General features: G+C 48.1%; 1 protein-coding gene across 2 annotated transcripts in view; it reads left to right on the top strand.

Annotated features, from left to right (window-relative positions):
• Positions 1-13,708, top strand: part of rorca (RAR-related orphan receptor C a) — a 59,150-nt gene that overhangs the window by 5,888 nt on the left and 39,554 nt on the right. Inside the window, exon 4 of one of the 2 annotated variants that reach the window (XM_061826352.1) lies at positions 13,634-13,700. The gene's annotated coding sequence lies outside the window, so the exon portion shown is untranslated. Of the gene's footprint in view, positions 1-13,633; positions 13,701-13,708 lie in introns of those variants that run through there. The other variant, XM_061826353.1, reaches the window with a different exon arrangement.

Below are 13,708 nucleotides of genomic sequence, written 5' to 3'. Positions count from 1 at the left end.
CCAAAATACGATGTGAAGCACTATCATCATAACAAAGCAAAAAAAAAAACCTAAGCATTTTTTGTCATAAAAACATTAAATTTTAAGTCAATCAGTTAGATCTATTTTTGGAAATAAGGACTCTCAATAGGAAAATCCATGCTAAACACGCAACAGAAAATTTCAACTTGTTTCCTTTCATTTGGAAATCAACTCCAATTTGCCGAGTTCTGTATTAGGAAATTCATCAAAAATTTCACAGAAAATGTGTTTTCTTGCTCATCCACTGATGAAGTTTGGGAAAATATTGACATCGCTTTTTCGCAAAAAAAAAAAAAAAACCTCGGCCTATAAAGGTGAAGCAGAGAGTGAATAACCACAACCGTAAACAAAACTTTGTTCAAATGAATTAAGCTCATCAGAAAATTAAAAAAAAAATCTTTACAAACAAACTTTAACAGTACCAAAGTAAATCTTTCTGACTTACGTGTGGAATGTTTTTCTCACAGCCACGAAACTGGCGATTAACGCACAGAGGTCGGCTTGCTTGTTTTGGGAGTATCAAGATGGCGGATGGCGACTTCAGTTTTGCTAGCCAATGAGCTATCCAGTCTTTTTGTTCCCTTTTTTTTAGATGAGTGGTAAGCACTGCGTTCAGTAAAGGTCACTTGTGAGCGGCCGCCGCCCGAGGAAGAAAAGCTCACTCATGGATTCACCTATGCACTTGTTTTTCTTTTTTTAAAATTCTACAAAAATACGCTTTGGCTTCATTTCGGAGAGAACAAAATGCGTATCGGTGGTTTATCCCAACTGATTCGAAGTTATTTTTCTTTTCATGTTTTGTTTTTGTTTTTTCCCGGAAGCCATAACGTCGAGCATATCACGTTGTAACATAAAAGTTTCACATTATGACGTGAAACCACTTATGTTATTGTGTAAACTTTTCACGTTACGACGTGTAATTTATCACGTTGCAACGAGTAATTTATCATATAACACGAAACGTATCACGTTATAACCTGATTGTGAATATATTTGGGGGGGGGGGGCAGCATTACACTTCTGTAGTTTTTGCACTTATTTTTCTCACAAATATTGATGATAAATCTGTGCGCTTCCCCTTTGCCGAGACGCTCCGCCCACCCGATGGGCGTGGCCTCCATCAGAACAGTTGCCGATTGGACGGCACGCTCATTGCACAGGTGTGCCTCGGGCTGCCCGTCACAAAAGGCGCAATCAAACTCGAGAAATGCGCATCGCAAAGACGTGCTGCGTTCGATCCCTCGGCGTGCGGCCGGCCTGACGGTCATCAAAGACATTTTGGTTCTTTCGCCACTTCAAAGAGGAGCGGTTGGTTACCCGCCAAATAAAATACGGGCAACATGCGCGAGTGCGAACGCAAAGAACCCGACTCGACTCCCCTTCTGAACTCATCTCATCCGCGACTTCTCGTCGGGAACATAACGTTTGCAAAAACGTCTGCCGGCCATTTATTCTCATACAGAACGTCTCCTTGTTTACATTATGTGACCCCCCCCCCCCGCCCCCCTCGGAAAGTGTTGGCGCATTTATTTGCAGATTTATGAACGTATAAATTACTGCGCAGTGCGTGCCATGTGATGTGGCGGCAGAAAGGTGTTGGATAACAGCCTCATTTTTTCTCATTATTGAAATTATGCTGGATGCTGGAACAATTTGCCTGTAAAAAGAATCTGCGGCTGTCCTGAAAAAAAAAAAAAAAACCTTCGTGAGCTCCACAGCCAAAGTTTTAACGAAGTCATAGTCGGAAAAGTTGCTCTTTATACGGATACATATATACCGTAGATATGTGGAGTGTACTACTATGTAATAAATGTGTAGTTACAAAACCAAACTTTTTTTTTGTGCGCTGCCAATATACTTGATGTCACATAATTTTGTGATTTGCGATCAAAGTGGAATCTCGACTTACAAGTGTCCCAACTTGCGTGTTGCCGCAGTTACGAGCGTCCGATTTTGTTTATGTATCGCGAACTTGCGAACATCAGGCCAGCATCAGGTCACGTTGCTGCCCTGGGAGCTGCTCCTCTTATGCCCACTTGGCAAAGGATTGTTAGCAAACAAAAGATGGGAGTCCTTTCTTTCATTTTTTTAAAAAATATGTAATAATGAATAAATCAAAATCAGATCAGATCACAGGTGTCAAACCTAAGCCCCGGGGGCCAAATCGGGTCCACCACATGATTTTACGTGGCCCGCGAAGGCAAGTGTAAAAATCCGTCCGTCGTGCCTCTGTCTTATTGATTGTTTTTCTTCAGGTGCGGTGATTCCTCAAAAATATTATTAGATCACAGGTGTCAAACTCAAGGCCCGGGGGCCAGATCCAGTCCGCCCCATGATTTTATGTGGCCCGCAAAGCCAAATTTCCATGTTTCTTAAAAAAATCCATCCCGAGGGTTGCGGGGAGTGCTGGAGCCTATCCCAGCTGTCAACGGGCAGGAGTCGGGGTACGCCCTGAACTGGTTGCCGGCCAATCGCAGGGCACATCGAGCCAAACATCAGTCGCACTCGCAATCACACCTCGGGGCAATTTAGAGTGTACGATTACTGTTGCGTGTTTTTGGAATGTGGTAGGAAACCGGAGCGCCAGGAGAAAACCCACGCAGACACGGGGAGACCGTGCAAACTCCGCACAGACGGGGCCGGGATCGAACCCGGGTCCTCAGAACTGTGAGGCCACTGTGCCGCCTCTTGTAAAAATCTGTACCAAAATTTCAAATCGTCATACAACATAAACGATCAAGTTGAGCGATTACAAGCATTTTATTTTTTTTTATGTTACCAAACATGAAGAATCGAAAAACACATGAGCCTCGGTTTCTGATTCCAAAACTGCTTCATAAATTGATTATATGAACATGATGAGACGATTGAACATTTTTATTGTTTCACAGTCAAAACGAGGGAAACCCCGAACGACAACGTGGCCCGCGTGAGAAAAATGAGTTCGACGGCCAAGGTGGCTAGGTTATTGTTTTTGTTTGCTTCATATTGCTAATTTCACCAAATACGCCGGACCTCGGCGGTTTCTCAGTACTTTGAGACGCTGGAGAGGCTGCAGGAGGCCGCTCCGCTCGTAGGTGTCGGAGTTTATCGGGCCAGTGGAGCCGAACGCAATTCCATCATCGAAGGCCTTTTGTCCCGTCCTCAATGACGACTTTTTGGATTATTATTTTTTTTTCACCTCAATCGCGTTCCCCGATAAACGTCCTCCATTTTTATTATTATTATGTTTTTTTTTTGTGTGTGTGTGTTCCCTCCGCGCACAAAAGTGTTTGCGGCCATTGTGCGAAGACGTGATTGCCTCGCCCGAGCACTCAGGGGGGAGGAAAACTAGCGGTTGCCGCGGTAACGGGGTTCAAAGGTTAATGTATTTCAGACGCGCTTGTAAAAGTGCCGGCGACGCGACGAGGGCTTCCGTTCCGCTCCGCCGAACCTGTGCTGTGCCGTTTCCTCTTTCCATTAAGCGCTATATGATATTCTCATATGATGGCAAAAAGGCAAACATGACAATATACGCCGTTTATCGTCCATATTAACGCCCGAGCACGGAGGAGCGAGGACCCCGTCGGCGCGGCTTCGATCCCGGCGGGCAAACCGGGGGGAGTGTCAGAAAAGTTCCGGGATCGGGACTTCGGATCGCCAGCGGGCGGCCGCCGATTTATTTTCAGGATCTCGGACTGCGAGCCGGCCCGCGGATTTCGGATCGTTCCGGTCCCGGCAGAATGACGTTCTAATTAACTGCCGACGTTGGACTGTTCCGTTTTCCCAATTAGTACATTGTAATTACGTGATTGGCAGCGCCGTGATGCACTGGGCGGCGCGCTTGCCTCGCAGACGAGAGGGACTGGGTTCGAATCTCGGCCGAGGTCCTCCCGTGTGTGTTCTTCCCGTGTTCGCGTGGGTATTCCGGCTTCCTCCCACATTGTGAAAACATGCACGTGGGCTTCATTGAGGATTCAAAAATGTCTCAGTGGGAGTGTTTTTTTTTGGGGGGGGGTGGGGGGGGGTGTTGTCCATTTGTGCGCCACGATTGGCTGGTAAAAAGTCTGGTGCGTACCCTGCATCCCAACAGGACTACCCGCACGTTCGTCGTGCCCTCTGCCTTATTGGTTGTTTTTCTTCAGGCGCGGCGATTTCTTAAAAATATGATCAGATCACATGTGTCAAACTCAAGGCCCGGGGGCCAGATCCGGCCCGCCACATGATTTTATGTGGCCCGCGAAGCCAAATTTAGAGTTTTCATTTCCATGTTTCTTGGAAAAAATGGGTCCGTCTAACTCTCTGCCTAATTGGTTGTGTTTCTTCAGGCGCGGCGATTTCTTAAAAATCAGATTAGATCACGGGTGTCAAACTCAAGGTCCCGGGGGCCAGATCCGGCCCGCCACATGATTTTATGTGGCCCGCGAAGCCAAATTTAGAGTTTTCATTTCCATGTTTCTTGGAAAAAATGGGTCCGTCTAACTCTCTGCCTAATTGGTTGTGTTTCTTCAGGCGCGGCGATTTCTTAAAAATCAGATTAGATCACGGGTGTCAAACTCAAGGTCCCGGGGGCCAGATCCGGCCCACCACATGATTTTATGTGGCCCGCGAAGCCAAATTTAGAGTTTTCATTTCCATGTTTCTTGGAAAAAATGGGTCCGTCTAACTCTCTGCCTAATTGGTTGTGTTTCTTCAGGCGCGGCGATTTCTTAAAAATCAGATTAGATCACGGGTGTCAAACTCAAGGTCCCGGGGGCCAGATCCGGCCCGCCACATGATTTTATGTGGCCCGCGAAGCCAAATTTTGAAAAAATCCATTCATCCATTTTCTTAGCCGCTTATCCTCACGAGGGTCACAGGAGTGCTGGAGCCTATTCCAGATGTTAACGGGCAGGGGGCAGGGTAGACCCTGAACTGGTTGCCACCCAATCGCAGGGAACATGGAGACAAACAGCCATACTCACAATCTCACCTGGGGACAATTTAGTGTCCAATTAATGCTGCAGGTTTTGGGGATGTCGGAGGAAACCGGAGAAAAGCCACGCAGGCGGGTCCAGGATTGAACCCGGGACCTCAGAACTGTGAGGCCAACGCGTTCCAGCTGATCCACCGTGCCTCCCCCAACAAAACTAGAATATGGATGGAGGGATATGGATATGGATAACGTGCCCTCTCCAGGTCGGGGATGAGATCCGAAGGGGACGGGGATCAAAAACTGGTGTTTTTGTGCATCCAAATGATCTTTCTTTGCTTTTTCAAGAGTTTCAGGGAAGCGGGGGTGGGGAGTGGGGTCTTAAAAAAATGTTTACTTTTTAGTCCAATTTCAATTTTCAACCATCCAAAGAATTTCCCCATTCTCGGTCTGGCCAGTCCCTGTCCCCCACCTGTCCGTCACTTTGCGGAGTTCACCTATTGCGGGGACGTCCGTAACCTCGCGTTTTCTCCAATGTGTTCGATTTTTGCTTCGACTCTTTGTTGTGCTGAGCTGCGGGCGGACCGATTGGCCGCGCTCGGGCCACGCGAATCCACAAACGCGCGGCGAAAAGTTCTCTTCGCGAATGTGTGTCAGTGTGTCAGGCCCGGCTTTGCTGATCAGCTGCGGCGGCGGCGCCGTGCTGTAACACCATACGACGGCCGGATCGGGCCAACGCGGAGATGGTCGTGCCGATACGCCGCGCTCGGCCCGACGGAGGCGGGCTCGGGGGTCACTTGAGACCTGCGACCTGCGCTCGTTCCGTCCGTTCAAACTTTGCAGGGGTTGTTTTGAAGCGCAAAGAAGCCGAGTTGATGTCGTTCAAAAAAAAAACAAAAAAACCACACAAACGTGAACCGGTAATCAACGTCAACGTTGTGCTTGAACGCAGCATTTCACACGGAACGAAAAGCTTCGTTAAGAACGAGCGCCACGCCAAAGTTGACCTTTGCTTTACTTTATAGCGCCGGTCTCAAACTGGCGGCCCGTGGGCCACCTGTGGTCCCCAAAGATGATGTTTTGCGGCCCCCGCTTTACGATGAAAGTGAAATGATATTGCGGCTCTGACGTTTGAGTGGCACTATTACAGTGTTGTGCGCGCGGCTGACGAACCGACCAATCACGGTGCGGTCGTGGCTCTCGGGGGCGTGACGGCGAGCAGGCTCGACGCAGGCAGTGAAACGTTTTTCGTTGCGTGAAAGTTACAGTGGTGTCGTCATGGAGAGTTTCATGAGAAGTTTTTTTTTCACACAGCTGGTTTACACCAGCTTCCTTGTTTAGCCTTCTTTCTTCTTCTTCTTCTTTTTCTTTCGGCTTGTCCTGTTAGATTTTGTCCTAAAAAAAAAAAATCACAATAACACCTACGGGCAATTTAGAGTGCTTTTGAAATTGAGGCTCATCAATCACTACAGCTTTTCTAAATCTGATCAATTATGAACGAGCGGCACGGTGGATCAGATGGTAAAGCGCAGGCCTCACGGTTCTGAGGTTCCGAGTTCAATCCCGGCCCCAACTGTGTGGAGTTTGCATGTTCTCCCCTGTGCCTGCGTGGGTTCTCTCCGGATACTCCGGTTTCCTCCCACATCCCCAAAAACATGCAACATGAATTAGACACTCTAAATTGCCCCAAGGTGTGATTGTGAGTGGGACTGTGGTCTGTCTGTCTGTCGCTATGTGCCCTGCGATTGGCTGGCGACCAGTTCAGGGTGTACCCCGCCCGCCTCCTGCCCGTTGACAGGTGGGATACGCTCCAGCGCTCCCCACGACCCTTGTGAGGATAAGCAGCAAAGAAAATGGATAGATGGAGAGGGTTCGAGACTCTAAATTGCTCCTAGGTGTGATTGTGAGTGCAACCAGTTCAGGGTGTACCCCGCCCCCCTCCTGCCCGTTGACAGCTGGGATACGCTCCAGCGCTCCCCACGACCCTTGTGAGGATAAGCAGCAAAGAAAATGGATGGATGGAGAGGGTTCGAGACTCTAAATTGCTCCTAGGTGTGATTGTGAGTGCAACCAGTTCAGGGTGTACACGGTCACCTGCCCGTTGACAGGTGGGATACGCGCCAGCGCTCCCCACGACCCTTGTGAGGATAAGCAGCAAAGAAAATGGATGGATGGAGAGGGTTCGAGACTCTAAATTGCTCCTAGGTGTGATTGTGAGTGCAACCAGTTCAGGGTGTACACGGTCACCTGCCCGTTGACAGGTGGGATACGCGCCAGCGCTCCCCACGACCCTTGTGAGGATAAGCAGCAAAGAAAATGGATGGATGGAGAGGGTTCGAGACTCTAAATTGCTCCTAGGTGTGATTGTGAGTGCAACCAGTTCAGGGTGTACACTGCCACCTGCCCGTTGACAGCTGGGATAGGCTCCAGCACTCCGGTGAACCTCGTGAGGATAAGCGTCTAAGAAAATGGACGGGCGGATGGATTATGAGCGACTTTTGATCTCGAGTTGCGCGTGTATCAGTCACTACTGTGAACAACAACAACAACTTTTATGGGACTATGTTTTGAAGGAGGCGACACGGTGGGGCAGCTGGTAAAGCGTTGGCCTCACAGTTCTGAGGTCCCGGGTTCAATCCCGGACACGCTAAATTGCCCCTCGGTGTGATGGTGAGTTGCGTGATTGCAAAACAGGGCAGCATGGTGGACCAGCTGGCCTCGCAGATCTGAGGTTCTGGGTTCAATCCCGGACGCTCTAAATTGCCCCAAGGTGTGATTGTGAGTGCGACTGTTTGCCCTGCGATTGGCTGGTGACCGGTTCAGGGTGTGTCCCGCCTCCTGCCTGTTGACAGCTGGGATAGCCTCGTGAGGATAAGCGGCTAAGAAAATGGACGGGCGGATGGGTTATGAGCGACTTTTGATCTCGAGTTGCGTGCGTATCAGTCAGAGAAAGTTGCACAAGCGAGTCGTATTTTTGGGACGGCTCTCATTTCGCGTGGCAGCCAATTCTGCTTGCATGCCAATCACGGGCGTAAATCTTTCCGCACTGGTTGACCTCATGATATGTATTTTATGGAGGCGCACGTCTCCGTTTCCACCCCCGGCCCCCCTCGCTCCGTTTCACACCCACATCCGTCGCTCTTTCTACACGCGACCCAATTACCGGAGGTTGAAAGGGAGTGTGACCTCGAACGAGATGAATATAAAAAGCATATTCTTGCTTTCTGGCGGAAAATCACTCCGCCCCTCACGCTGCTGTTTTCTTTCTAATACACTTTTCTCTTTGTTGTGCGCTGGCTCAATTATTGTTTTGTTTTTTGTTTTTTTTTTACGACCGAGCAAAGGTGAGAATGGTAGCAAACTGGCAGTAAAAATGTAACATCATGAAATTTGTGAGCATTCGCGGGCTTGTGGATTGAAAAGCAGAAAGCCAAGATTTTCATTCATCCATTTCCTTCGCTGCTTATCCTCACAAGGGTCGTGCTGGAGCCTATCCCGGCTGGCTACGGGCAGGGGGTGGGGTACACCCTGAATTGGTTGCCTGCCAGGCAATCGCAGGGCACATGGAGACAAACAGCCGCAGTCACAATCACACCTTGGGCCAATTTAGAGCGTCCGGGATTGAACCCAGAACCTCAGATCTGCGAGGCCAACACTCTACCAGCTGGTCCACCATGCTGCCCTGTTTTGTAATATTTAAAAAAAAATGTAAGCAAGATAATCCAGATCATTTTCGCCTGACCAGAACATCCATCCATCCATCCATTTTCTTTGCCGCTTATCCTCACGAGGGTCGCAGGGAGTGCTGGAGCCTATCCCGGCTGTCAACGGGTAGGAGGCGGGGTACACCCTGAACCGGTTGCCAGCCAATCACGCAACTCACCATCACACCGAGGGGCAATTTAGCGTGTCCGGGATTGAACCCAGGACCTCAGAACTGTGAGGCCAACGTTTTACCAGCTGCCCCACCATGCCACCTATTTTTTCATTCATTTGATCCTTTTTGGCAGCATGGTGACTCAGCTGGTAAAGTGTTGGCCTCACAGTTCTGAGGTCTCAGGTTCAATCCCGGACCCGTCTGTGTGGAGTTTGCATGTTGTGGAACGGATTAATGCCATTGCCATTCATTTTAGTAGGGAAAATTGATTTGAAATACAACTACATTTACCGAAGAGCTTTAGTTATGGAGGCACCACGGTGGATCAGCTGGTAAAGCGTCAGCCTCACAGTTCTGAGGACCCGGGTTCAATCCCGGACCCACCTGTGAGTGCGACTGTTCGTCTCTACGTGCCGCGCGATTGGCTGGCGACCAGTTCAGGGTGTAACCCGCTTCCTGCCTGTTGACAGCCGGGACAGCCTCCGGCACTCCCCGCGGCCCTTGTGAGGATAAGCAGCAAAGAAAACGGATGGATGTACGATCCTATTTGTGACGCACAGCAGGGCCTCGAGATAAGAGTGACCCAACGGACATTTCTTCGCTTTGCCTCGGAAAATGAAATATTTGGTGCATTTTTTTTTTAGCGACACTGTGATGGAAATGAGAGTATAATAATAATAATAATAATAATCACGCGCGCAGTAAACGCAGCGGCGTAGCACAATTTCAAGTGCTTTTGTCTGCTGTAAAATGGAACCCTGACCCCCCCCCCCCCCCCACGTCACACCGCATGACAACTCCATGACAACAGATTAGCAGCTACGTGTCCTCGTGACAGCGCGTGCTTGTTGTTTGCGTGTCGCTGCGAAGATGATGTAAGATTTTTATTCCTCCGGCAATTTCATAAATGACGGGTGCAAAGTTTAGGGGTTTGATATTCCAAGCGGAAACAAAAAACAAAAGGTCAAAAATGTCCTTTCGCGCTCCCAGACCGGCACTTTCCGGACGGCGCGCGCGCAACGCCGCGGCTGCTCCGACGGGGAACCTCGAAGCGGCGGCGCTTTTCTATTTGTGTGCGGCGTTCTTAATCCATCCGCTGCGTTTTTATCTGCCGCTTGCGCAAGCGACCGATCACGAGTTGCGCTCACAAGACGTGGACGAATCGCAACAAAACAGGAATCTCTTGTTTGTGTTCTTTTTTTCTTTTCTTTTTTTTTGTCGACACGCTGCGCCGGTGCTTTTCTTTGCAAAGGTTCTCCGCGGGTGTTCGAATCCAGATGCACGCGAGCTGGATCATAAATTAGCGCCGTCCGTGGCGATTTTCCCGTTTCAAGCGGAGGATTATGACGTTCATCAAACTGAAGCGGGCCTCGCGGCGTCGGCTGACTCGCTAGCGGGTTTCCCGGCCGCGGTGCGAACGCCTAGGTGTTCTCCATCTTCGTGGTTTGAAAAGAACGAATGCTTTGCAAGAAACTTGCCGTGGACGGCGTAAATTGTCGTACGCTCTCGAGTTAGCCAAATCTTTGCTAGATAGCAATTTAGCTACGCGGCTTCAAAATTAGGTTGCTGCAAAATTCCTAGCCTGAAACAAAAGTCAAATAAAAGTTACGTGCGGTTCTGTCAACCCATGTTTTCTCACGGATATTTACCGTAATTCCCGGCCTACGGAGCGCACCTGGTTATAAGCCTCAGCCGGTACATTCGTCAAGGAAATACCATTTGGTACATAAATAGGCCGCAGCCGTGTAAAAGGCGCAAGTGCCCAACATTGAAACACAAAGACGGTACACAGAGAGTTTAATGCTAACATTTGCGCCGCGCTAACCCTAGCGCCGCACTAACAGGGCCGGTTAAAAAAAATAACATACCGGTAAAAATCACTGAGACACTGGTGGAGCACCCGAGCGCAGAAGTAACAGGAAAACCTAACCGGTAAAAGTAGGCCGCAGCCGTGTAAAAGCCGCAAGTGCCCACATTGAAACGCGAGATATTTACAAAGACGGTACACAGAGAGTTTAATGCTAACATTTGCGCCGCGCTAACCCTAGCGCCGCACTAACAGGGCCGATTAAAAAAAATAACATACCGGTAAAAATCACTGAGACACGGCTGTAGCACCCGAGCGCAGAAGTAACAGGAAAACCTAACCGGTAAAAGTAGGCCGCAGCCGTGTAAAAGCCGCAAGTGCCCACATTGAAACGCGAGATATTTACAAAGACGGTACACAAAGAGTTTAATGCTAACGTTTGCGCCGCACTAACCCTAGCACCGCACTAACAGGGCCAGTTTAAAAAACAAAAAAAAAACATACTGGTAAAAATCACTGAGAAATGGCGGTAACACGCTAGCGCAGCGCTAACAGGCCCAGACCGGTAAATGTCACTTCCTCGGCACATACATTCCACCGGTCTCACTCTTACCTTTTCCGCTCGAGTGCCCCCTTGGTACATACATAGGCCGCAGCCGTTTAAAAGCCGCAAGTGCCCGCATTGAAATCGACATTGAAACACGAGACATTGACAGAGAAAGACGTTACACAGAGAGTTTAACGCTAGTGCCCCCGCGCTAATGCTAATGGTAACGCTAGCGCCGCCACGTGTGCTAATGCTAACGCTAGCGCCCCGCTAACAGGGCCAGTTAAAAAAAAAACATACTGGTAAAAATCACTGGGACGCAGCAGTAACACGCTAGCGCAGCGCTAACAGGACCAGACCGGTAAAAGTCACTTCCTCGGCACGTATCTTCTACCGGTCTCAATCTTACCTTTTCAGCCCGCTCCTTGCGGCTGTTAGAAAAAATGCACAAATTTACCACATCACCGCATAAACCGCAGGGTTGAAAGCGTGTGAACAATTCGCGGCTTATAGGCCGGAAATGACGGTACACAGATTGCCTGTGCCTGTGTATTAAAAACACGATTAGATGTGTAATGTACATGTAACATGATGCATGAGTGAGGTGAATGGTAGTTAGCATATTGTTTTTAACTGAAAATCGCTAGCATGCTAATGCTAATCATGATTCCTAACCCTACGCGTTTGTCATGAGCAAGAATGGATCACGGCCGAGAGGGGTGTGGCCTGGCCACCGCTTTGGGCGGTCTCATCTCTGACACCTGTCAACGGTCAGGCGTGGTGATTCGACCAAATATTTAAGTTCGAGTTTTGTCACTGGCATTTGCCAGTTCCTTGCCTCGAGTTATTGAGTTGCGTTCACTGCCAGCAGGAATCTCCACCGCCGAGAGAGAGTGTCCTGTGAGTTATCCTCCTCACAGCGATTCTGTGCCACCATAGTTTAGCTCATGTTTCCAAGTTTGCCTCCTAGTCATCAGACCTCGCTTGATGTTTTTGGATTTCGCTCATAGCCTAGCGTTGTTGTGCCTCTGCCTTCCTCGGACTGCTTACACCGCTTATGACCTCAGCTTTGGAAAAAAAAAAAAAAAAAAAAGTACGCCTAACATCATGCCCTCGTCTCGGAGTCCTGCATTTGGGTCCGGAGGTTCGTGACAGCGTTTGGCGTTTTTGCTGTTTCAAATTCAGTACACCAAATTTATACCATACACTCCGTAGCAAAGAATCCAGTTTAAGGATCAAACTCCCTTGCTCTTAAATGAGAATAAATGCATATCGGTAGTAAAGAAATCATAATTTTACCGGTGATTAATCAATTACTAATCCATAGGAGAATTGGTGACAAACCTAAAAAATTTGCTTTTCTTCATTAGCTTCTGACCATATTTTTTTTTTTTTTTTTTGGAGGGGTGGGGGGTGATTTTTGTGTCAAAAAATAAAATTCCTGAATTTCTCCTGATGAACGTTCGCCGCAGCGGTTGAGCAAATGGATTTCAAAATTGTATCAAAATCCGCAAAAGTCTCTGAAGTTCAACACGATTGCTTTGGATATTTTTCACGCACGAAATCAAGTGCTCAGGGGTCAAAACGAGTGTGTCACAAAGACTAATTTTAGTCACACAAGTGTAAAATAATAAAGATAGCAGCGGTCGCAGGGGAATGTCTTCACGACAGCGCTGACGTTAAATATGTAAATTCCGTACATATATATCTAATAATTACACTCCATAAAACCAGTTTTGTTTGTCGTGTACCAGCCCGTCCTCGGCACTCCATCTGCCTCCCGTGACTCACTCCCACCTCTGATGAATGCCGTGTACATAATCTGGGGCATTATTATTATTTTCTAAATACATCATTTTGAGGTATTCCAAATGACATTTTTGCGGCCTACTTTTCAAGCCGTCCGGTGACACTTCCAGGAAGCGCACGAATGTCACGCGCCTCTCGGTAAATGACGCCCGCCGATGTAATAACCGATAAGCAGAGTCTTTATTACGGCCTTTACTGCGTGTAACTCGGGTTTTCTCGTTAATATAGAAAAGGGCAAATGTAATTCCCAAAGTGTCGTGAAGCTCTTTGATAACTGCCTTTATCAAATATGATACTAATCATAATAATTGCGCTGTCGGCCGAGTTGTTTTTCCTCCTCCGCTCGGGTGTGACGTTAACAAATATTGCCGTTCGTCTCAGGTAATCCAGATGAGGGAAAAATGAAAAAAATAAAAAACATTAAGAGATGGCATAATGATCTTATTTCATGTAATGTTGCTATATTAAATATTGCCCAGCGGCGTCTGTCTGAATAGAAATATGAGGGCAAAGCAGAAATAATGGACGCACGCAAACATTCTGCCTGTAATCCAATTTATTTGACAAATCAACAGCGCGTGTAATAAATGCGGCTGCTATTTTTTTTTTTTTTTGATGAAATGACTCTGAAATGTGTGTTGTTGTTTTTTTATTTTTTATTTTTCCATTTTTTTCCATCAGCTTGTACGTATCCACGGCTGCAGGCGGGAGGAAGGATGCGTCATCGATGGAGCGTAACCAGGATTAAGTACGGAT

The sequence above is a fragment of the Syngnathoides biaculeatus genome, chromosome 7, assembly GCF_019802595.1.
Source record: "Syngnathoides biaculeatus isolate LvHL_M chromosome 7, ASM1980259v1, whole genome shotgun sequence".
Taxonomy (NCBI): Eukaryota; Metazoa; Chordata; class Actinopteri; order Syngnathiformes; family Syngnathidae; genus Syngnathoides; species Syngnathoides biaculeatus.
The sequence above is the reverse complement of the archived record's forward strand: the minus strand, read 5'-3'. Positions and strand labels throughout refer to the sequence as shown.